This window comes from Protopterus annectens, chromosome 7.part0 (assembly GCF_019279795.1).
Source record: "Protopterus annectens isolate FY-2018-M chromosome 7.part0, PAN1.0, whole genome shotgun sequence".
In the NCBI taxonomy this organism is placed as follows: Eukaryota; Metazoa; Chordata; order Ceratodontiformes; family Protopteridae; genus Protopterus; species Protopterus annectens.
In genome coordinates, this window is record NC_056739.1 from 1,130,315,856 (window position 1) to 1,130,340,855 (window position 25,000).

Below are 25,000 nucleotides of genomic sequence, written 5' to 3' on the forward strand. Positions count from 1 at the left end.
CGAGGGGAAGTCTGTGCATAGAGCCTACCTAGACCTAGTCAAAGCATCTGACACTATCCCTCACTCAGGCATCATTGACAAACTCTCCCAGGTAGATATCAACCCTTATAAGGTGGGTTGTGAACTGGCTCACTGATAGAACCCATACAGTCAAAATAGGGAAGTCCACCTCCAACAGCAGACCTGCAACCAGTAGCATTCCACAGGGATTGGTCCTGAAAGCCCTACTGTTAGGAATCTACTTCTCCAAAGTACAAGCTAAAATCAAGGGACTGTGGCTGACAAATTTTGCTAATGACTGCAAACTGGGTGCAGTCATAGAATCTTGAAACAATGTCAACATCCTTCAAGAATGTCTTACACAAGCAAATGACTGATGCCAAAGTCATGGCCTCAAACTCAGTGCAAAAAAAGTATTATCATCCATTTCGGTAAGAGCAACATTTCTGCAAATTACCACCTCAATGGCAATACCATAAGTACTCACTCAGTGGTGAGAGATCTGGGCATTCAGGTTGACAGCAACCTTGCCTTTGATCACCATGTTTCCACAGTTGTAAGAAGGGCATTCTATATGGCTCATCTCATAAGTAAGGATATTGCCTCGAGAAAAGGAGACATTATCACCTCCCTGTACTCTTCACTCTTTAGGTCAATAATTTAGTACAATGCTCCTTTTGGTATGCACCTTTCAAAGCACCTGCAGCAACTGGAGAGACCATAAAGGTTCTTCACAAGGAAAATTAAAGGTTTTCAGCAGCTATCCTATGTGGATCAGCTGAAATCACTGTCACTTTATTCTGTATCATACAGACTACTCACATGCAATCTCTGCCTTGCATATAAGGTGACCTCTGGCCCTGCTTTATTGGAAATACTGCACATCCATAAGTCAAATGGCACATAGGTTACTCGCTCTAAGGACCTAAACTCGGTATGTGACATCAATAGAACCTGCTGGAGGGACAGATTTGTCTCCCAGAGGTTACCACACCTTTGGAATTGAGTCCCACTTCACGTCAAACAGAGCACCTTGTTGGCCCTCTTCAAAAGCAATCTGGATGATTGGATGGGTAACCATAAATTCACCCTGGGGGTTCCACGTGTGTCCCTCTTAGACAGGGCAATAGGTGCTGATCATGGTAATAATGGTAAATTTGGCTAGGCTTGTAAGGGCCCACAGGCCATTAGCCTAGTAACTTCCTATGATCCTAGGATCTCCTCTGCCCTCTTGGGAAAGCTCCAGTGCATCAACTGATAACATACTGATTCTAAAGTTAATGTTAATTTAAAATGATTACTATAAAGAAATGTATGCTGACTAACAGACTACATAAATTGGGTGCAGTTTGTACATAAAAAAAAAAAACTTACACAGCACGGAGCCCAATAAATTTCCCACCTGTTAACCAAAGAAACCAGGCAAGTCAGAGCTATCAGCATTTTACTCCCTAGGTTTAAAATTCTCTCCCACTCATTATCTTGCATCTTGAAAATTAAACACAGATTCTTCAGGACACAGAAATTAACATATTATAATTCATTCAATTCAGCCCCTCTCGGGAACACCACTGTATCACACTGATGAAATGCATCTGGCTCCCAGTGGAAGGTAGAGCCTCTTTCCTGCTTAATATGCTGACCATTAAGTTATTACATGAATATCACTGCCCACCAGTGAAGCACTGACTATGATTCAGAAACCCATCTTATGCTCTCAGAAATGTCAACTCCAACCTACTTATTAGACCACTCTATACCACAGCATCTGCCGAAAAGCCATATTCCATGCAAAGCAGGACCAAAATACTAAAAAAAAATACTCAAGGCATTACCTCTGTCATACACACATTTTAGAAAAGTCAATTAAGAATCACATCAAGAAATCATCTCAATTCCACCGCTTTGACAATCATGGCTAAGTTACAGCAACAGTAACATTCCCTAATATAACTGAACTTCTAACTACTATAATGTCTAGAATTAATCTTTGTTATACATTTCATGCATCTGTTTATCACCTTATTCATTTCCAGCTCCTCCCTTACAATTAAGGGTCTGATTCTACTGAACATAACCCTTCCTTCACCTAACTCAACTTTTTCCTTGTGAAACAATTGACAATATCACTGTTATAGATGTAATAAGCATAGATTTGGCTAATCTTGTCTTCAGCCTCATTATACCAAGTTACTAATTTTCAGACTTCTTCATTTAAATAAGAAGCTATGTCTGATATGGCATTCCATTTCCTAATTACTCTAATAGCTATTTCGATGTCCATCACCTCTCACAATTATACTATATTATCATCACTTGTGTTAAAGCCACTGCTCCTTAGTTTTGTGATTCTACTACAATTACAGTGTTCTGCCATGGTTTGTTATTGTCTTATTATTGTGTTACTGTAAATACAGAGTCTTTATCACATTACCGATGTGATTCTTCTTTGCATCTCTTCATAATGTGGGTCCATACCTCTCAATCTCTTAATGCAAGAAATCTGGACAAAGCCTAATAAAATGCGGGGACAAAGGCCCAAAAATACAGACAGATTTTAAATATTGCTCTTATAAACTTAGAAAGCTGCTAAAATTGCAGCTTCTGTGTTACTTGCATTTTCTGAAGAATATGATGTCTGAATCTCAAATATATGTCATTATTTGGTCATTATTTAATAACTTCAGTGCTCTGTGATTTGACAGAGAACCACAGATTTTCTGAGGAACTGATCTAATATTTTAAGCAAAAATCTGGACATTCTGCAAAAATATGTACAGTTGAGAGGTATGTGTGGGTCATGCCTGAAAAGGGTATTTGGACCAGTGCAACTACTTGGTTAACAAATGTATTTATTTATTTATTTATTTATTTGCAGTTTGTTTTCCAGGTTAGTCCATTGGGCTACAAGGAACCCATTTTCATTGGAGTCCGGGGGAGAAAAGCTCCAGAGAAATACAAATACATAGTATAGAAAGAGCACAAAACCATAATATACATTTCAATTAAATGTTAAATATATATTTTGTATAGCACAAACCCATATTGCACAATTCAAATAGATGTTACATAATACAGAAATAAAAAATGATTTTCATTAAGAAAATTACATCAGGTCAATTCAGTAAGTAGTAGTGGGATTTTTTTGGGAATTACAATGAGGTAATCTTTTACTCATTAGTCAAATATGTCCTAAGGGATGTAAAATTTTAGGAGGTAATGACAGGAAACAAAGTTTGGAAAGTTAGGAAGAAAGTGTGGTAGAATTAGGTTGGATGAGAGCACGAGCATTTCCATTGTGAAGTAAGGTGCGAGTGCAGTGAGGTTTTAAACAAGGAGAGACTGCTGGGGGTGTGGATGGGAGAAGGTAGAGAGTTCCAGAGGCATGCAAGAGAGAAGGACATCAACTGATTCCCAGCAGGATGTGTTGGCTTATGCAATTTAATTAGGTTTTGGGAATTGGATCTTGGGAGTCTATCTGGTTTATGCATTTCAAATGTATTTGATAGGGAGGGGCAGAGAGAGATGGGTTATGAATGAGTTTGTGTGATTGGATGAGCTGGGTATATGTGAGGAAGTTTGGTAATTCTAGCCAACTTAGTGAATGGAATTACAGTGGTAAGAAGAGGCTCTATGACCTTCCGCAAATTTGTATATTTTGTTATAAAAAGATGAGAGTTTTGATTTGAGGGAAGATTGTAGGCTGGTTAGGATAGATGCACCATATAAAAGGGATGGGATGAGGTATGTATTAGCTAATATAATCCTGGTGGTGGGAGAGATAAAGCAACTGTGGCGGTAAAGCATACCTAATTTTTTATGGGTTTTTTTTTATATTTGCTTGTAGATGCTTATCAAATTTTAGTTGATTGTCAATGATAATTCCTAGTAATTTTGTGTCAGAGACTAGTTCTAGGGGGGTATTATTATTGCCGGTAATTATGAAGGATTGTTTGTCTGGGGAAGAGGTTTTGGATGCATTGAATAACATATATTTTGTTTTGGTTGTATTAAGGGCTAGATGGTTGTCGAGCATCCACTTTTCAGTGGAAGAGAAGGTGGCTTGTGTTAGATTGTTAAGAGTTGTGATGGAAGGGGAGGAACAGATTATAGTAGAAACATCTGCATATTGGATGAGACTGGAGTTAGGAATGGCTTGGAAGAAATTATTTATGAATATGCTGAATAGTAGGGGGCCTAGAATGGAACCTTGGGGATGCCAGTGGATGTATTCAGGAAGGGTGAGGTAGCTTTTTTCCATTTAACTGCTTGTTGCCTGTTTGTGAGATAGTTTGAAAACCACTGGGTAAAGGAAGGGGATAGGTTAAGTTTAGAGAGTTTGGTAAGATGGAGGTTGTGGGAGATAGTGTCAAATGCTTTAGAGATGTCGAGGAAAAGAGTGGATACAAAGTGACCAGAGTCGTGGGCTTTGTTGATTGCTTCTAGGAAGGAGAGGAGGGCAGTGGAGGTACTATGACCTGGTCTAAAGCCATGTTGTGTGGGGGTAAGAAGCTGATTATTGATGAGGTAGGGTAAGAGTTGGTGTACACACTTTTCAAGTAGCTTTGAAATAGGGGATAGGATGACGATAGGGTGAAAGTTTGGGATGTCATTATTATTGCGACCTTTATGGAGAGGAATAATGAAGGCCTTCTTCCAGAGCTGGTGGACCTAGCTTTCTGAGATAGACCAGTTTATTAGTCTGCTGATAGGGAGAGCAATGACTTCTGAGGCTACTTTTAGGAAGTAGGAGGGAATTTCATCAGGGACATTGGAACCAGGTTTTAATTTTAGGAGAAGTTTTTTATGGTGGCTATAGAGATGGGGTTGATTGAGAAAGGTGGAGGTTGGAGGCAAGGGATGCTAGGGGAGGAACGGATGGGGACATGCTGAGGAGGAGTTGTAGAGGTGTTGGTGAAGGATGATGTTAGCTTGCTTATGGAATCTATGAAGAAAGAGTTAAATTGGGTGGCCAAGTCCATGTTAGAGGCATCTGGGTTGGGGCAAGGGTTTTCTTTTTTTCCCGGATTGAGGAGAGATGAGATTCCTTTCCAAAATAGTTTGGGATTGGTGGTGTGGTTGGTTTGGAGAGTGGAGAAATAAGCTTTGCAGTCTAAGGTAATACATTTTTTGACTTTATTGCGTAGTATTTTATATTTGTTTAGGGTGATAGGGGTTTTATTTTTGTGGTAACGTGTCCAGGCTTTGCCATGGAGTTGCATAGCAGCTATGGTGTTTTTGGTTAACCAGGGTACAGGGTTACTTTTTATATGTTTTGTTTTTAGAGGGGCAAAGTAGTTGAGCAAGTTTGTGAAAGTAGAGTTAAAGTAGGATAGAGCATTATCTAAGGAAAGAGTTTTTAATGGATTCCAGTTTGTGCTTTTTAGTGCATTTGAGAAGGTTTCAGCATTGAAGTTCTTCAGGCAAAGAGTGGAAATATAGGTGTGAGTTAGTTGTATAGAAGAGGGCAGATGGTGGGCAAAAGTGGGGAAATGGTCAGCTAGTGAGTCTGGGAGAATACCACTATCAGAGATATAGTGAGGATGGGATACTAAAATCCAGTCTATTGCAGTTCCAGTGATGGAGTTCTTGGAAGGCCTGGTAGTGGAATTGATTAGTTATGTAAAGTTATATAAGTTAATATTGAGTGAGTTAGAGGGAGATTGGATTGTGGCCCAGTTTATGTTTATGTCCCCCAGGATTATGGTTTCATGAGTAATGTTAGTAGAGACCCAGCACAGAATATCTTCAAGGGATGAGATATTGTCACCAGGGGGAATATAGAGGGAGAGAACAAATATGAGTTTATGCTTGTTTAGGTGGAGTAGGGCTGGTATTATTTCTGCCTTGCCAAATTTGGGAAAGGGTTTGGTATAGGGGGTGACTAAGAGGGATGCCGAGTAAAGGAGTGCTACACCACCTCCCTTTTTTGTGTTCTGTCATTCCTTAACATGCGGTAGTTGGGAGGAGTTATTTCAGAATCTTGTATGTGGGGCTTAAGCCAAGTTTCTGAGATGGATAGAATATCAGTCTGGTTATGTAGACGCCAGGCATGAAGATTTGGAATTTTGTTACATAGGCTCTGAGCATTTAGAGCTGAGAAGTGGAGGGGTTTGCCTGTTGTTTGGGGGGGTTGGATGCAGTGCGGTAGAAGGGCCTGGGTTTGGGTGGATGTCCCCAGAGAGAAGGATAGAGATAAGATGATGGCTGAGGTATTTGGTGTGTTTGGGATGTAGTATACAGGTAGAGAGTTTTGTGGACATTAGACGAGTGTAGTTGGGAACAGTGTTTTTAGAGTTAGGTAGGAGTCTATAAGGGAAGAGCATGCTATTGTTGAGGGGGTAGAGACTGGGAGATATATGAGTAACAGTAGACGTGTACCTTGTAGATGATGGGGTAGTGGTGTGAAATGGGGGAGTGGTTTGCATTAGTAGGTTGGGTGATAAAATTTAGGTAAGTTAAGGTAATTAGAAGTATTATTTGAGTAAGTAGGGATAGAGATTTGAGGGTCATAATGTTGGTTATTAGAGCAGAGGTAGGGGGTGAGTTAAGTTGTGAAGTTAGTTTGAGTAAGAGATTATGGTTTAGGTTAATTGTTTAGTAGTTTATCAGGATAAGTTGCGTTTGGCAGTAAACTCTGAAAGGTAGGCTTACTATAATGGGTGAACTGTGGGAGGAAATTTTGGGGGTATGATGGGTAGTTTGGATTGGATGGTGGAAGTGGTGGCAGTGGATAGCTAAGTAGTTTGGATTGGATGGAGGATGTGGTGGGAATGACTAGCTAAGCATAAGTGTAAGGGTATTGGGGTGGGTGGGATTTGGGGGTGGGGTAGGGTAGGGGAGTGGAGTGAGCCCTTAGGGCAAGTGGAGCGGGTAGAGCCAAGGAAACGAAGAATCAAGGTCAAAAGTGAAAAACAATCAGTGGAGTGTAAGGTAAGTTCAGACAAGAAGGGATATTCTAGCAGTAGTATAGGGAAAGGATTAGAGTTGTTCAGAGAGGTAAAAGATGGTGCCACAGGAAGGAAGGCAAGGTTAAAGAGTCTGGGGGAGGGGTTGGAAAGAAAAGAAAGTGAAAGAAACTGGAAGAGGGGTTGGAATAGAGACTGGAGATGGATATCACAGTGGCCTACCTGGTTGGAACCAGTACTGACAGGGTCAGGTCAGCAGTGTGAAACAGCACTGAAACAATTAGAAAGGAAGCAACTGTAAAAATCAGAGCTGAAGAGGGAATGAGAGCAAGCCAGAGATGGAAATGTTGCAGATATAAGTTTAAAAACAGGAGACAAAGGGAACAGAAGATGTACTAGGGGTTAAACAACACTCTAGAGTGTGGATGGCAACATTAAACCTACATATACTGGAACTATTGAGAGTTAAAACAACATTAAACTAAAAGCTATTGGTACTATTAGTTAAAACAGCAAGGGATGTGGTAGACTGCTGGCATTGTGTTGCTACCTGGTGGCCAAAATAAGTTACTACAGCCAGAAAAACTAACCTGTGGTATGCTCATCTGCCCTTTAGTAATACTTTAAATAAGGAGCAGTTTACTTTTTGAAAAGCAGATAGTTTTAAAAACAGATTTGGAGTGTGTATAAATTGCAATAGAAGGAACACTTACAGTTTAGAAGCTGTGCTTTTTGTTTTTGGAGCTGCTTTAGGCAGGTAACTTAAGCAGATTTATACTTTTTCACAAGGTATTTTGCTAAGCGAGTCTGTTGGGCATTGGATGACCACAGAGTGTTTAACCCATCGGGAGAAGCTGCAAGACATAAGGGTGAACACATACAAAAGGTTAGACCAGGAAAGTAGGGAAAGACACATGAGAAACCAGACCTAGCAAAACCCTAGAAAAACAGAGATTTAAGTGAGGTATAATACAGACAAGAAATAACCAGTGTAGCAATAACAGTATTCCCAGTTAACTAAGTCATGAAAGCAGAGCACTAAAACTAAATGCAGTAGGTTGTACAGAAGTAGCAAATATTAGCAAACACAGTTAAGCTCTGTAAGCAGAACAGAAAACAATCTTAAAAAAACTGCAATGGAGCAGTAGGAGTAAATGCAATAGCTTGTACAGATAAAGCAACTTTATGTATAAATACATAAATAAACTATATATACATATATATATATATATATATATATATATATATATATATATATATACACACACACACACACACACACACACACACACATATATATATATATATATATATATATATATATATATATATATATAATTGCTAATCATGTAGATAGATGAAGCTCATGGCATGTAATACTTGTTTCTAGAGGGTTTGTTCTGAATACACACATTATGAAGACTTGAAGTTGCATATCCACAGGTTTACGTACTGCCCATCCTGATAACATCCATGTATCAAACCATGGTAGTTGGCCTGTACTACGGAATGGCTCAGCTCCAGACATTTACCAACAGAAGCAATATGCTAAAAACCAACTAGATCAAAGAGCAAAAGACTTACAGTTGTAAAAAAATTCCTCCATTGCAAAAGCATCCACAGCTAACTGCATAGTATACACAAACACTGAGATGTGTTATCCTAATAGTCAGTGCAGCACAATATCATGGAGGGAAACAGTCATATACCCTCCAAACCAACACCCCCCCATAAGGACGTGCTAATGCACTTATGACCACTGCCACTCCTATAAGAACAATGATGCTGCTCATTCATGTTCATCATGAGCAGTTATCCTGCTCTACAGCCACACTCCTTCATTTATGGCATATTGTGTTCATTTTTGTATTGTTGTCATAGTGCTCATCAGAATGCATAGGGGGTTCATTGCAGTGCACTTACTGAGCACGGCTGAAAACAATGCAAATAATTTATAGTCACATATCCTGCACAGCCACAAGATAGTGCAAATACATGATGCTTTATATGTATGCTTAAACACACACACGCATGCACGCGCGCACGCGTGCGCACACACACACACACACACACACACATACACACTTTTTATCATGGAACATTTCTACAATCCATAAACGTACCATAGCCTGATCAGAGCAATGCTTAAGTATCCTTTACCCACAACAGGCATATTTTTCATCACATCCTACCCCCATACCCCATATGTCAATACATTCCTAGAGACAAAACAAATTAAGAGCAGGCAGCACAGTCTGCCCTGCAGTGCATCATGGTAGTAAGGCTGACAGTACTCATCCCAGTAAGCACATGATGTACTTTGAATATGTATGGCATCCTGAGCATGCTCAATATATCACACATATGACAGAGTAAGCAACAAGTCATGGGACTCTGTTAATGAGCCGTGAAAATGTTTTTACTGCACACTAGAATGCATATTCAGTGACTTAAAAATATGGCAGAGCATGATTTCTTTTTTTAAGATTACATCCTTTATCTATAAATAGTCTACACACATATCTGTATTCTTAGTGAAAGTGTGCTTAGTATCAAACAAATAAATTATCCACTGACAGTTGTAACACTTCAGGTTGGGATGACAGTGGTTAAAAACTTTTCAGAGTTTGAAATGTGGCAAAAGACTGTACCCAAATACATAAAATTAGCATGTCTGATTATAGTCGCATACAACATAGTGCTCTCCTTTCATAATTTTGTAGTGATTATTTTGCACTATATGAGACCTAAGAAATTTCAGTGAAATCATTCCCTGCTATTATAAGAAGAAAGTAAAAAGAGTAACTTAATGCCTGCTTGGACAGTGATATACAAGCTCTAAAGTCCCCATTAAAGTTCTCTATAACACCCTAATAATTCACAGTTCATACATCAATTCAGCCCCAACTTGTGCTGTTAAAAATAGAAGTATTATTCATAATGTACTGTTTCTAAGAAAAGTCTTTCCAGCTGTTACGAATAAAGGACTTTCAAGATGAGTCATCACATGTATCAAGAAAAAACTTGTTATAAGACCTGCATGCTTACTCATTTCTCATTTCAAAAGAGCATGCTATTGTAGCCCCTTTTATCATGCCCTTATTCAGATCTGCATACATTCAGCCAGCTATGAATTGCAGGATTATATAAACCAATGGATATAAAAACATTTACTTACAGAATGCTGAAAAAAATAATCAGCCTGTGTAAGTGACTTCTGTAATGTTAGTGCTGCTTTCATGTACGTCTTAAGCTGATTCTTAGTGGTAGTTATCTTGGATTTGATATATCAAGTCACATGAAAGGGATGTACAAACACCATAGGTAAAAACCAAAATCATTTTCTTCATATTCTGCACTGTAACTGATCTTAGCTGAGAATCCTTAGAGATAATTTCCATGGTCATCAGAATAGCTATAAAAGAAACCTAGGAAGATGAAAAAATAGAAAAGCAAACCCAAACACTTGTGCATTTCTTACTCATTCTGTGCATTTCTCCTTTGAATCATATTTTTCATGTTGTTTTGTTTTGCATATGAAGCTGTACCATTTGAAATTTTTTTCTGAAGTTCACAACTGTGTCACTTTGTAAAGTATCTGGTTCACGAAATGCAACTAAAATAGTACATAAAACTGTCATTTTACTCATATATATTACACAGCTATTTGTATGCAAAGTATAAGGGTTAAAAAAACACCATGAGAAAAGCAGTGCTAAGTTTCTTAAGATCCTCAGATCAATAGCCTAGTAGGTACCTATGAATTAAGTCCAGCTCCATGGGCAGTCAGCCCTGTTTTTTCATTTTGTGTATCAGCATTTTTCTGCTGGACAAGTCATGCAGGACTATGAATGGCTGACGACTGGGCTTCCTAACAATAGTTTTGCCATACCAACTTTCCTTTCCCAAATAATGGTTTGCAGGGGAAATCTCAGGCAGAGAGCTAGCCACTTAACATGATGCACTTAAGCCTACATGCTTGGAACAATGAACCGGTAAACAATGCAGCTGGTTGTTGCAGTAGGTTAGATTATGGATTGCAATCATAGTCACTGCCCATATGCATAGAAGGGGTTTGCAGGCTGCACCTAAGCGCAGCTTCTGCATGATTTATAGAGGTGCACTGCGCTTAGGTGCAGCCAGTTTACCCAGCTTAAGAAACACTTATGCAGGTGAGGCAATAGTGAGCTCGAAATGGAAAACGCCTTACATTTTGTGACAAACTTATGTAAATTCATTTTTTCCTGGTTGATCATGATTCATAGTCACTGTTTATGTGCCTCTGCCCTGTGCGCACTAGCTTTATAAAAGGCAACATCACACCTTTCCTATCTAATTTGCAATCAGCAAAGATGCTTACTGTGGCTGCCAGGCTGGCTATTTCCCACTGTGAGCTGCTAGCCTTGGCAGTGCCAAAACAGTACCTGCCCAGCAGTGCACACCATATGAGAAGGTGCAGATACAGGTAAAGAATGACTCATTTTAAGTTTGATGACCAAGAAATCTTTCATAGATTTAGAGTAGTTAGGGATATAGTACTGGCCTTTGGAAGTTTGTCTGGCTCACAGATGAAGAGTGGGTGATGTACAGTCTTCCAATGCCTATGGACACCATAGTATGTAGAGCCCTCACCATATTTGCCATGAGTATCATCCTGAGATGAACTGGGGACATGTTGGGTATTTCTCTGGCTTCTGCCTTGAGAATACTCCAGCAGTTCCTTGTGGATCTGTGTATGTATCTGCCAGTGTTATCTGAGGATGAAGATAGAACCATGAGCACCACGTATCAGATGGCATGTTTTCCTCAGGTGCTTGGCAAGATAGATTGCACCCATATTGCCACTATAGCCTCCTCAGGCCCACAAGGCTACCATTCCATCAACTGCCAGGTAGTGAATGATGCAATGGGGTGCATCACTAATGTGTCTGCCAGTATTCTGGTAGTGCCCATGATTGTCACATCTGGCATACAAACTTAATTTACCACCTCTCCTGGCTGGCAGGACAACCCACAATTACCTTGCTGACAACTGCAAAATTTACCAGGTATACTAATTTCTGTAGGTATAATTTGGAAAATGCATTGCTTAGTAATAACCCCCCTTATTTTGTTATAACAGCCTATCCTCTTGAAGCCTGTCTGACAATACCAGCTGGAACCCTAGGGGAGGTGCTGAGGAATACTGTAAAACTGCCCTGTCCCAGACATTTCTTGTCAAAGAGTGAATGTTTGGCATGCTAAAAACCCATTTCCATCGCCTGAATGAGTCTGCTGGTGCCCTGCAGTATGACCCTGCTACTGCATGCAAGATGTTTACCACGTGTTGCATTCTACGCAACATGATTATGCATTGGTCTGATACTCAGCTGCCCCAAGATGGCAGTGCAGCTTCTGCTATCATTCCTTCCACCAGTGACGGCATCAGTGATGGCCAGCCTATAGCAGTACCATGGGACCCTATGCAGCAGGCTCGTGCATGGTACATGGATACTCAGGCATAGAGGCAGCATCTAGTCCACCACTATGGGCCATGACATTTAGGTAGTGACACCTTTACTAGAATATCACACAGACTAAACTTGACACATGCAGTGTTACCTGTAGGCTATGTTGTGTGTTGCATAGTCTTCTGTCACTGAACATCAAAGAGTTTCATTATTATTTAAAGATTTTTTTTCAACACAATTAGTTGATTGTACGCTTTTTGTTTCTCACATCTCTAATCTAATGCTTAACTCTCAATTGTGATGTGTGTGTTTAATGGTAAAGGCAAAAGGAAAAGGGTCTTGACTCTTTTAAGTACTATGATCATGTAAGGTTACTCAGAAGTACTGTTCAGGTGTAGCAGGGATGGAATAGGACTACTCAGTATCTGTCACCTTTTCAGACTGCATTGTGAGATGTAATATAAAAGAATGCATATTACAGCACGTAGAGGAGAAGTTTTGCAGTTAAGAAACAGTAAGCCACTGTTTTCTGGCAGAGAAGTCCTACATTTTCTTTCTTGTGTGTTCTGCTTTTACTTTACTATCTTTTAAATATAAAATACAGTTGTGTAATTGTGTGAGTAAACTTACCATAATAGTAGATATTCGAATAGTCACTACTGCAGTAGCCTAAGTTCTATGGGTTATATCCTGCATAGGATATAACATCCAGACAGCTTCCAAAGCTTCAGGGTACCTTCCATGCACCCAAACTGTTAGTCAGTTGAAGCTGAAATGACTAAAAGACAGGTTTGGGTGCCGAGCCCTTCAGACCTTTCATGCCAATTGAGAGACAGGAAAGCAGAGCCCTGAAAGGACATTGCTAGGAAGAACAAAAAAAAAAAACAAATGTCCACACTCTGACATAAAAATACTCCAAAAAACAAGGGGATTGAGAGAGAGTGGGGGAGCGGCTATCACATATCTGCTTTAAGTTGCATTTTGTGCCTGCCCCATCCCCCAATAACACATTAAGCTGAAGTTTCTGAATGAGCTCCAGTATTGCCTTTATTTGACTGGATACCTCCTTAGCTAGACTGCTCGTTCCTTGAAAAATGTCCCCAGCCCTGCTACCCACCCTTTTGATGTGATTGTTTAATAAGACTATGTTTCTAGCCTCCACCTCTTTTAGTAATCTGATTTCCAAAATCCCTGCCTCCCCTTCTCTCCTTTATTGCTATTGTCTGTTGTATAAGCTATTTATGTACTCCTCCCACCCATTATTTTCCATAGATTCATAATACTGGGTGCCCACCCAGCAAACTTGTATTGCTCTTGAGTAAACCCCCTTTACTATATATTGTCTCCTGCTCACTTTCCTACAGCTCAGACAGCCTGGAGTCCTAGCCTGCATTCCAGAAGCTTTTTACTTGTATCCAGTGCCATTCAGTCAAAGTTAAGTACCTTTGATTGCTAATTGCACTTGCTTAAGTTATTTTGAGTGACCACTACCATTTCCTGCTTTCATGTGTGTATTTCACAATTTTTTTTGTAAAAAATTGATCCTCCTCTCACTGTTACTGCTGTAAGACTATCTTGAATTTGCCTTCAGCAAGGGATTTCCAATTAGCTATTTAATTGGTTTGTGATAACATTTCCCTTGTGGGTGTCTTCCATTGTGTTCTTATATTATGAGGGCTGTGTTTATTCATCTTTTGGCAGGTGTTTGGTCTATCTGAGTTGAGAAATACAGCAAAGAACTCATAATATAGTCATTTTATCGGCCAGAGGGCTCATTAGTTAGTTTTCTATTTTTTTCTGTGCTACTATAAATTTTGCACTATTGCATGGGTTAACAGTGTCCTATGCAGCAGCAAGCACATAGAAACTAAATTTTCCCTGTAGAACAGTCCATAAAACTGTACCCTGTAAAGCAGCAATATAGATCAAATACCTTGTAGCTAGTTGGCTTTGAGTGACAATACCTACAGATTTAGTAGACTTCAATATTGTGTAAACATTAAAGATAGTAGAATTTCATACTGTTTAGCATACTCACGGTAGTGGTGCTGCGGTAGCATTGTCGCTTCACAGTAAGACTTTGTCGCGTTTGATTCTCAGCTAAAGCATCTTCTGTGTGGAGGCATGCGTGAATGGGCGTGCCTTCGTTGAAGGTTGTGCGTCAGGGCTGGTAGCTCGGCACGTAAAAACCCACTACCAAACATTAGCGGACCAGAGTTCTGCTGTGGCGACCCCTAACAAGGATAAGCTGAAAGACACAGCAGCATAATCTGTCTCAATAAATCACCTTATTAGTCTGCACCAGCAAAGCACCATTAATAACCTTCTAACCAGAATACACCACCCTTCTCACTTATCAAAAGACAGAACAATATGGATATGCAATTTCCTAACTTCTCTGTAGCCAGCTTGGTGGATGTGGGCATCTTGAGACAATGTAGGAGTTGTCTCATATTTACTGACAACCACTTAATCTTTAAAGAATCAGACACAGTATGCGAGAGGTATACTTACACAATGACACTAGTTGTCAAAACTACGCACACAAAACCGATCTCACATAGCAAGCAACACACACACATGTAGTATTGTATGCTGAGACACTTAATAGCAATCTTCCTAAACAACAAAGATTGCCCAGACTGCCCATTGCCAAAGCTATGCCTCAGCAAGCCTAAGGGCACTCGAATAAAACAACACGAAGCACCATACACATTGGCAGTCTCAGTGAAGCCCCAAACACTAAGCCCCTAAGGCAAACAAATACAATTCCCAGGACTCTCATCATAGGGGATACCATTGCAAAATATACTGATGCCCCTCTAACCAGGGTGAACAAGAAGATAACTGTTAGTTGCTTATCTGGAGCCAGGATCTGCAGAATCATGCACATACTCAAGTCATTATGCTAGAGGTACCAGAATGATTCCATCATAGTCCATGTAGGTGGAAATTACCCAAGATGTACCTCCAGGTACTATATGAAGAAAGACATTATGGAGTTGTCAGACTATGCATCTCAGACTGCTGTGACCCTAGCATTGAGCAGCACATTACCATCACGAAGGATGATGCCACAATATGAGCAAAAAATGATTGATTTCAACAAGTGGCTGTCTTTCTGTTGCCATTTTAAAGGGATCCAATATTTGTCAGACAGGTACATATTTAACTGACCATGTTGTTTTGTCAAGGATGGTCTGCACCTTTTCCCTCTAGGTTTTTGAATACTGGCTGAAACTTTATCAACCATAGTGCCATTTTTAGCTGATGCCAAATTGACAAACCTTCCAACACAGCAAAATCAACTCAGCTGAACCTCAAGGTGTTACTGCTCAATGCCAGGATCCTAAATAGAAAACAAAAAACTACACTCTCTCCAAGCTCTCCTCACGCTTGAGAATACAGACATTTGTGCAGTTAATGAGACATGCTTTAAAGTGGAAGAGAGTACCTTGGCAGTGCAAAGTTTCAGTGCCTTCCATACTTTTAGACCAGAAGCTACACGAAGAAGGTGTCCCAATATACATCAATAGCAAGTATACCTCTAATGTGGTCAAACAGGATGGCACGCTATAGTTCCTCCACGTGCAGATCACCACAGACAAATTCCCGTACCATATCCTAGCTAACTATAGGTCACCCTCCACGTCCCAAGAAGCTCACAATGTATACTTGGACCTACTAGGGACACTTACCATCCAATCTAACACCCTACTCATGGGAGACCTTAATTATCCCTCTATAGACTTGGAATCCTACACAGCCTCAAATCTACAGACACAGAGATTCCTGCTTTTCATAAATGCAAACACTTTCAACCAAATAGTGAATATGTCCACTACAGGCTCCATCATACTGGATCTTGTGCTCAGTAAACCTAGGACTAGCCCCAGAAACAATCCATCCTGGTGGCATTCCAAATTAAACAGGATATACAACAAAAGGGAAAAAAATTATAACAAAAATCAGGAAGGGTAATTCCATAAAGAGAAAAACTCTCTCATCAAACTAAATAGGCAACTAAGAGGGCTAATTAGGTCAAGCAAAGTCAACTTTGAGGTTGAGAGCCTCCCCAATGAGAGATAACCATAAGGCCTTCTTCAGCTATGTAAGAAACCTCAAGGGCAGCACACAGCAATGTGGTGAACTGGTGGTTAATGGTGCCACATTCACTTAGCCTGGTGATATAGTTAACCTGTTAGTGGACAAATTCAGTTCCAGTATAACCCCACTCCCAACCATCATTCTAAAATATACCCTCAAACATAACACCTATAACTATAACTATGGAGCATGTACTTGCTGTACTCTCTAAAGCCAAGAACAATGGACCCTTGTAACATCCCTGGATGCCTCCTAAAATCAGAAATATGACTTATCACGACCCCTGGAGTCATTCTTTAGCTATACTCTTAAAGTAGGCTTTGTGCCACATGAATGGAAGACTGCAACAGTCATCTCCCTTCATAAGGGAGGACATTTAATAGATCTGCAAACTACAGACCCATTAGCCTAACTAGTCGTATTTGCAAAGCCATGGAAAGAATTATCATGGAAATTATCAGCAAGGACAGAAGAGATCTCCAGACCTTGGATCCATCCCAGTTTGGCTTCATCAAAGGAAGGTCATTGTTACTGCATCTGGTGGACTTCTCTGAAAAGTCACTAAGGCAGTAGATGAGGGGGAAATGGTGCATACTGCCTACCTAGATCTGGCTAAAGCATTTGATAGAATACTCAAGTCAGGCATTGTCAACAAAGTTATCCAGCTAGGTATAAACCCCTTTATAACACAGTGGAAATCTAGCTGGATCAATGATGGACCCACAAGGTTAGACTCGTGAGGCCACTGCCACAAAGAGACCAGTCAACAGTGGAGTCCTCCAGGGCTCTGCTCTAGGCCCTCTCTTCTTTGGCGTCTACTTTTTGGATGTCAAAATCAATGTCAAAGGCCTCAGGCTAACTAAGTTTGCAGATGATTGCAAACTGGGAGCAGTCAGTGAATCCTCCCAAGAAATGAATGCCTTTCAAGAAAGTCTATCACAGACAAATGTTTGGTGCCAAAGCTATGGCTTAAAACTCAATACCAAGAAATGCATTATAGTACATTTTGGGAAGTCTCCCACACTGGGTAACTGCATCATCAATAAAACACTTCTAAAAGTTGATTCACTAGTCAGGGATCTGGAAGTTCATGCAGATAATAACTCAGCCTTTGACTAAGGTAGTAAGAAAAGCCTTTTATGTTGCTTAACCAAAAAGCAAAGGCTTGGCATCTAGGTCCAGAGAGGCCATCATACCAATGTACTTGGCCCTCATCAGACCAGTCATAGAAAATAATGCATTTCTCTGAAGCAATCAAAAGAAATGGAGATTTTTGACTTCCTGGAATAGATAAGGGACAATAAAGGTAAGAGGGAAGATTAAGGTCCCTTATATAGTCATTCTGCCTTATTGGACTCTCCTTTATTCTGAGGGTGGGTGTTTTCTTTTTGGAACCTCCCTAGCATTTTTTTTAAATGTCTGTTTACCAGCATTTTGCTCAGACTGTTTCATTTCTTGCCAAAACTGGACAAGGAAACAGAAAATCCCTTGGAAAATTTTGAGAAGAAGGACTAAAAAATCTGTGAGATTCCATGTATCAACTTATATCTCTCATCACATCTTTTGATAACCTCTGAAGCAGTGGGTCCAAAAACTAAATCTATATCCAAAGGAGAATTACAAATCTCATTTTTTACATCGTCTGGGAAGTTCTGAGAATGCAGCCAGGCAAACCTGCTAAATACAGCACTGGCAACAGTCCTGGAGGTTGAATCTACAGTCATATGCACACTTTAAACAAAGCAGTGATGTGAGAAACTCAAGAAACTAAACCACACAAAGCAGGTTTTTCCTCACAGGAGAGAACTCCAGGTAAAACATTCATCATACTTTCACAATTAGATTAAACTTTAACATATGAGCCTGACAATTCAAAATTCTAAAAACTGAAGTTGCAAAAGCATATACTTTTTTATCAATGTTATCGTTTTACCATCCTTGTCACAAAGGGAAGGATTAATATTAACAACATGCATGCTTGGCAGCCCCTGGATTAACTAAAGCTATAGCTGTTGGGTTAAAGACGTTGGGAGGCCTATGCACTGTACTGATTTCAGTACAACTTCTTTGGAGGAGGGGCTTGCAATAGGACCCTGAAGAAGCAGAGCCGGATCCAGCACTAGGCAAGCTGAAAGGGGGCCCCTGCTGGCTTGAAGGGGGCTGTAGAAAATGCACGTGCATTTTTTAAAATATGCACATTTTTGAGGGTGTTCTTCTTGGATGACTTCTGCATCTAGTCACGCACACCTGTTGCGTCTGTACATGCTTCATCGCACAGACCTGTTCTTCCTACCGCACAGAATTTAACGTTCCATTCCTTACTGCTTCCATTTGTCTTTATCCACAACAAGTAATTTAATGTTTCGTTCATTGCTGCTTCCACTTGTCTTCTTCTACAACAAGTGTGTATAAACTGTCCCAAATAGGGTTTACTGCTGTTTAGTAATAATTTGCTCAGGCTCAAACCCTGTACCTTAGGTACAAGAAACTAGAGCCTGAATTCTCTATCCCTACCACCACTTGCGTTTCAAGGAGTTGAGTGCATAGTATTCAACTGTCCAGATATTCACAGAATGTCTGGATTTTTGACTCATACCTTTGGTCTGTTCCTTTTAAAATTTGTGGTTTTCTGGCAAATTAATGAGGAATTAATCCACTAAATGACAGTCATTTAAGTTTCAGTCTCTGTATCTTTCAGGAAATTCATGGTAATGCAAAACCTTTTATTCTAGTAACTTTCTAAGATTACACAAGCAATATACACTAATAAATCCTTCTTAAATATATCCAAACCTAACAATGTAGCTGGAGGTTTCACTTTACTCAAAATGGCAGCCAAAACTTGGAATTCCCTGCCATAAAATATCAGAGCAACTACTAACACTTCCAGCTTTAAAAAAACTTCTCAAATAACACCTATCTGAATCCTGGACCTGCTCTTGTACAAACACTGGTTAGGAAATAAATGTCTTAAGGCAGCTAACAGAACATAACCTGCTATTTTTGTATTTGAATAGTACACCCTACTAAGCATATGTATACTTAACTTGCTTGTTTTTTTTTTACCTTCAATCACAGTACTGCTATTCTATTTATTCCTAACGAGACTGTATGATTGTATTAATGAAATGTATAACATGTATTTTTCATTTTGTGCTTGTATCTGAGATTGAATTAACATTTGTATCTGTACATTGTATCTGTATTATACTGTTATTTATAAATGTGAAGCTTTCTTCCCCGGGACTCCGCTGAAAAAGGACATTTTGTCCAGTCGGACTTTCCCAGTAAACAAATATAAAATTAAATAAACAAATAAATAAAATAAAATATTTAAAACGTGTCCCTGGTTTTGGGCCTTTGTCCCCTACCCCCACCCCATAAATTTTGGCTTTTTCCAGATTTCTTGTTCTACAAAGTTGAGAGATATGGTTGAGTGTCAAGTGTATTTTACAAGGAGGTGAGAGTTTCAGGGGAAGAAAAGTTTAGTGCTGCTTATGCAAAGCCTGTTTACAATGTGCTGCTGTTTAGCAAATGATTTCACTATTGTGATAAAGTATTTAAAAGCACTATTAATAACAGGTAGTATACTTGATTTTGATGCAGAAGGCCGTGGGTTCTAATCCCACAGTATGTAGATGGATTGCTGATACTGTGTTGTACTTTAAAGGGGATGGATGTTACAGTCCTGAGTATGTCCCTCTTTGGAGGAGATACCTAGTAACTATGAATGTGTTAGCAGTTTGCCATCCATCCCCTATTGCAATATTACCAACTTAACATTTTTTAATGTAACACAGGCAATTTTTTTCTTCAGTGGCAGCAGGCACTGAATTTGTAGATGAAACACTGAAATATAAAGTCGTTTGCTAGCAGCAACCTATTCATTAGTTACAGATCTCTTTAATGTAGAATTATTCAGACGACTTTTACTTCTGTAGAGATTGTGCATATTGACTGCTATTGGTGGATTGTAATGACAGAAGTCTGAGTAGACTTTTATTGACGAAATCTTCTGAAATGGGCAGTTTTATCTTTATTCGTTCATGCATTTTGTTTCACTGCTTACTGGAAAAATGTGTGAAAGTACAAATTTAAAACATGCTCTAACAAGTGGTGCTGTATTATACAGGGAATATAATTTAATACAATGAGGAAGGTGTATTCATGTATGCATGGTCCTAAAAACATGTGCAAGGGGCCTATGATTTGAAAACAGCCCAAAGGTAAACTTTATCCACCACTGGCCATATGCATTTTCATTGAATGTGAAGTATTTATTTGTTTATTTATTTATTTATTTATTTTATTTATTTTACATTTGTTGACCGGGTTTGTCCGACTGAGCTGAAAAGCCTCTTTTCAGTGGAGGCCTGGGGAGAAAAGCTCCAACATAGTTTACATTTTTTCTTTATACACAGGGATTAATAGCAATTACATAGCAATGTTACAGGATTTTTACATGGCAATCAGTAGTGATACATTGTTATATAGTGTCAGTAGTCAGGAGTATAGCAAATACTTTTACAGTATATATAAAAAGGAACAATAGTAGTTTTTAGGGTAGGTGGTTACAGAAAACCCTGTTTTGTGATAGAGGAAGGGCAATTGCTATTTAATGCTTCTCCGAGGCAATTATCTTTATAGTTTGGAGAAGACAGTAGAGAGGGTAGTTAGAGAAAGACTGGAGGGAGCTAGGGAGAAGAGTGAGTTTGGGTCAGGCAGTAGCGAAAGGTATGGGAGGCAGGGAGTGTTTAGGGAGGGAGATTGCAGTGGCAAGACCAGTGACTTGTGAAGTACTCTTTAGTGGCTGTCTTAAATTTTTTGGGATGTGTAGGTTACCTGATTTGTATTGGAAGCTTAGTGGAATTTCAATGCTGTTTCAATGAAAGTGAGTTTCAACGGCAGAGAAGTTTTAATGCTAAGTCTGTTTTCATTGTGAGACTGTATAGTATTTTCTGAGGGACTGAGAAACCTCAGTGTTCTCACACAGAAAACCGGAGGAGAAAAAAAACGTTTGTCCCACTGCATTCCTCTCCAGACTCAACTTCTTGAATCTCCTCAGGAAAAGAGGAATCCCTTTTTCTTTTATATGAAACCACCTGATAAGAAGTGCCAATAGCCTGTACAAGACTTGGAGTCAAACTTAATAAACTCCTGCTTTCCATTGAAACTGGAGCAAGAGAAAACACATGTAGTTTTATGTTCCTTTTTGATATGAAGGTTGGGGCAAATAGGATTGTCAATGACCGCAAATGCTTCTGGTGAGATGGACACAATATTCTTGCTAACCAGGGGCAACTTCCCTACCCTTTCTCCCAAGACTGACAAGAGCGTCTCTCCCCTGTCCACTAAGGAGACCCCAAAGTTTGCAGAGCATGTAGCTAACCACCAGTCTAAAGTGGCTGCATGGACAAAACCAGAGGGATCAGGGGAAACCGATGAGCGGTCTGAGGAACCAGTTTTGGCCCCAGCAGAATCATCCATCTGTCAAGTGACTAGCCTAATATGGTGGCAAAGGCTATTTAACATTTTCTTTTTGTGGCTGGAAAAGGACCCGTCATGGAACCAGTAATTTGTTCCATGGTCATGCCAAAAATCATGCACTTTCCCTACGGAAACTAAGTAGCACAAGCTGATAAAATGTAAAAAGTTGTAAAAAGTAACTTTCCCCAGTAAAAAAGACAATGAAATGCATTAAAATACACGTCATCAGTTTCAAAAAGTAATTTAATCACAGTTTTCTGCAGAAAAAAAAGTTTTAGAATATTTAAACTAACTTTTAAACCGTCAGAAACAAAAGTGGGCTTCCATTTAAAAGAACAGTAAAGTCAGGTGACAGTCAATAAAAACACATATTCCTATCTGAAAATATACTTTCCTAAACAGCTGACGAGATCATAAGAAACCCGAAACATGTATGCCCACAGCTAGGGGGAGTTTGGCTTTATTGGCCGGAATGTATCCATAAAAACTTAAAAAGGAAAAAGTCATGGACATTCAGAAGCCATATAGATGAAGTACTTGACATCCTTAAGGGGTCATTTGCATATCTCCCATGAGCTTCTATTACAGAATGTTTAAGGTATCACAATATGAAAACTCTAGCTTGGCTAGAGTTTTTCTTGTAGTTTTTATTAATTGATTTGTCTGCGTGACCTTTTTACTTTTTGGTTTGGATGTTAGTTGTGATATTTTGCAGACACTTTAATGGTTATGGACAAGTAAAGTAAAACATGCATGTGCACAGCTAGTGGGTTTTTGCTTTATTGGCCTCAATTTAAAAAAGTAAAAGTAATGTCTTTCAGCTTTTCCCGGTTAGGGGTCGCCACAGTGGAATTCCGGTCTGCTAATGATTGGCAGTGGATTTTTACAGTGCCGAGTTGCCAGCCTGATGCCCAACCTTCAAAGAAGGCACACCCATTCACACATGCACCTACCTGCATTTCTTTAATGTCAATCAACCACAGGGAGGACATGCAGACACCACAAAGAAGACGCTCAAGCCGAGAGTCAAACGGGAGAACCTCTTGCTGTGAGGCGACAACGCTAACTGCTGCACCACCGCGGCCTGCCTCAGTGTAAAAAAAGTAAAAACTCATAAACATTCAGAAGCCATATAGCTAAAGGACTTGAGGTCCTTAAAGGGACAGTCCCAGGGATTATTTGTTTTGATTCAGCCTTTGTTTACATTTCAGGTTTGCCTTTCTGAGCATGCTCACCTTTGGCTGACGGGGGTGGGGGAAGAGTGCCTGCAGGAAGTTTCAAAGGTGTCAGCCAAATTCCATCTCAAATTGCAGTTGTACTGACAACAGCTTTCCCTGTGAGCCATTCATTACTTTAATCTGTGCATTGCACACATTGAGAAAAGTAGCATTTCGGACATTTTATGATGACTGCTGCTGCTACTCTACAAAGCACATCAGTAATGCCAGGTTTTTAAAACATTAGTAAACAGAGTTTTTTTGTTTCTTTCATTTCATATTTTATTCTGTGTTGAATCCTGGCCAAACACAACAATTTTATGACGTGGCTTCTACCTATAGAAAGCATCTGAGTGAGGCAAACAATAGTGGAAACCATATTTCTCTTTCATTCATGTTTTACTGTGTTCTGATTTTTGAATACTAGCCTGGTGTAGTGACTTTCTGACCTGCTAGTAATTCCATAGAATGCAAGTGTGTGACAGAAGGCTGGAGCATTAGTAGACACACTCTTCTGTTCCTTTTTCAGCGTCTAGTTTGATATGTGCTGATTTCTGAATACTACGGGACAAATGCAGTATTTTTGTGAGTGGCTGCTTGTACATCTGTAGAAGCATGACTGATGCAAAGTTTATAGATTAGTATACACTCATCTTTTCCTTTCACTTCATATTTTATTTTTGCTGATTTCTAGCTACTAGACAAATGCACTTCCTAGTGTACATGCTACATCTTAGCGAGTTACTGCATTGTACTATGTTTTCAACACTTCTTTCTCTTTTAACCTTACATCTCTGTGAATCTGTTTCTAGAGCTACTGTTATTATAATATAAACAAATAACTGAAATTATACTGTACAGCTTTTGCCATCATTCTAACAGTTTGCAGTACCTGAGTGTCTTGGTTCCTGCTTTTACAATGATTAATCCTACATGGTAACATTTAAATTGTTTCCAATCCAACTTAATCACATGACAGCATACCTCTCAACCTCTTAGCACAAAAATCTGGACAAAACCTAAAATAATAAGGAACAAATGCCCAAAAATATAGACAATTTTTAAATAACGCTCTTATAAACAGAAAGTTGCTAGAATAACAGGACTTCTTAGCGTGCATTTTCTGAAAGATATGAAGTCTGAAACTCAAATGTGTCTCATTATTTAGTAACTTCAATCCTCATTGATTTCCCAGAAAATCAAAAGGTTATGAGGAACAGACCAAAAATATGAGGCAAAAATCTGGACATTCAGGGGAAATCTGGACAGCTGAGGTGTATGCGATGGTAGTGATGACAGAGCAAAGTGACAGAAAGTACAGTTGTATAAAATCTTACCAGTTAATGTCCTTCTCTACTCTGGTGCAGTATTTGGTACAGAAGGGATGTATCGTTATGTTCAGTCCATCGCTTGGCCAGTATAAATAAGCTTAAAAGAGATCTTGGTTGTGCTGTACGTCACATTTATGCTCCACACAGAGAACATGGGGCAAACAAGGGACTTACAAATGCAAATACCTAGAATTGTATTGCTCCAGAAGAGAACAGGGGTCATAGGACAAAGGAGTCCATATGCATCCAGAAGGAAACAAAATGCAGAACAAGAGGGGGTTGGAGGGAGGGAGCAAATACTGCCACAATGAAAAGTAGGACATCTACTGTTATGGTAAGATTTTACACAACTGTACTATGTCATTATATATCACCGCTACAGTATTGGTACAGAAGGGAGAGTAAAAAATCTCAAGAACAGAATGGGAGGTGGAAGGCTATGAAAAATCCTCAAAAAACCCTACCTAAAATGATTTCAGCAAAACCTGCTCTGGCCATAG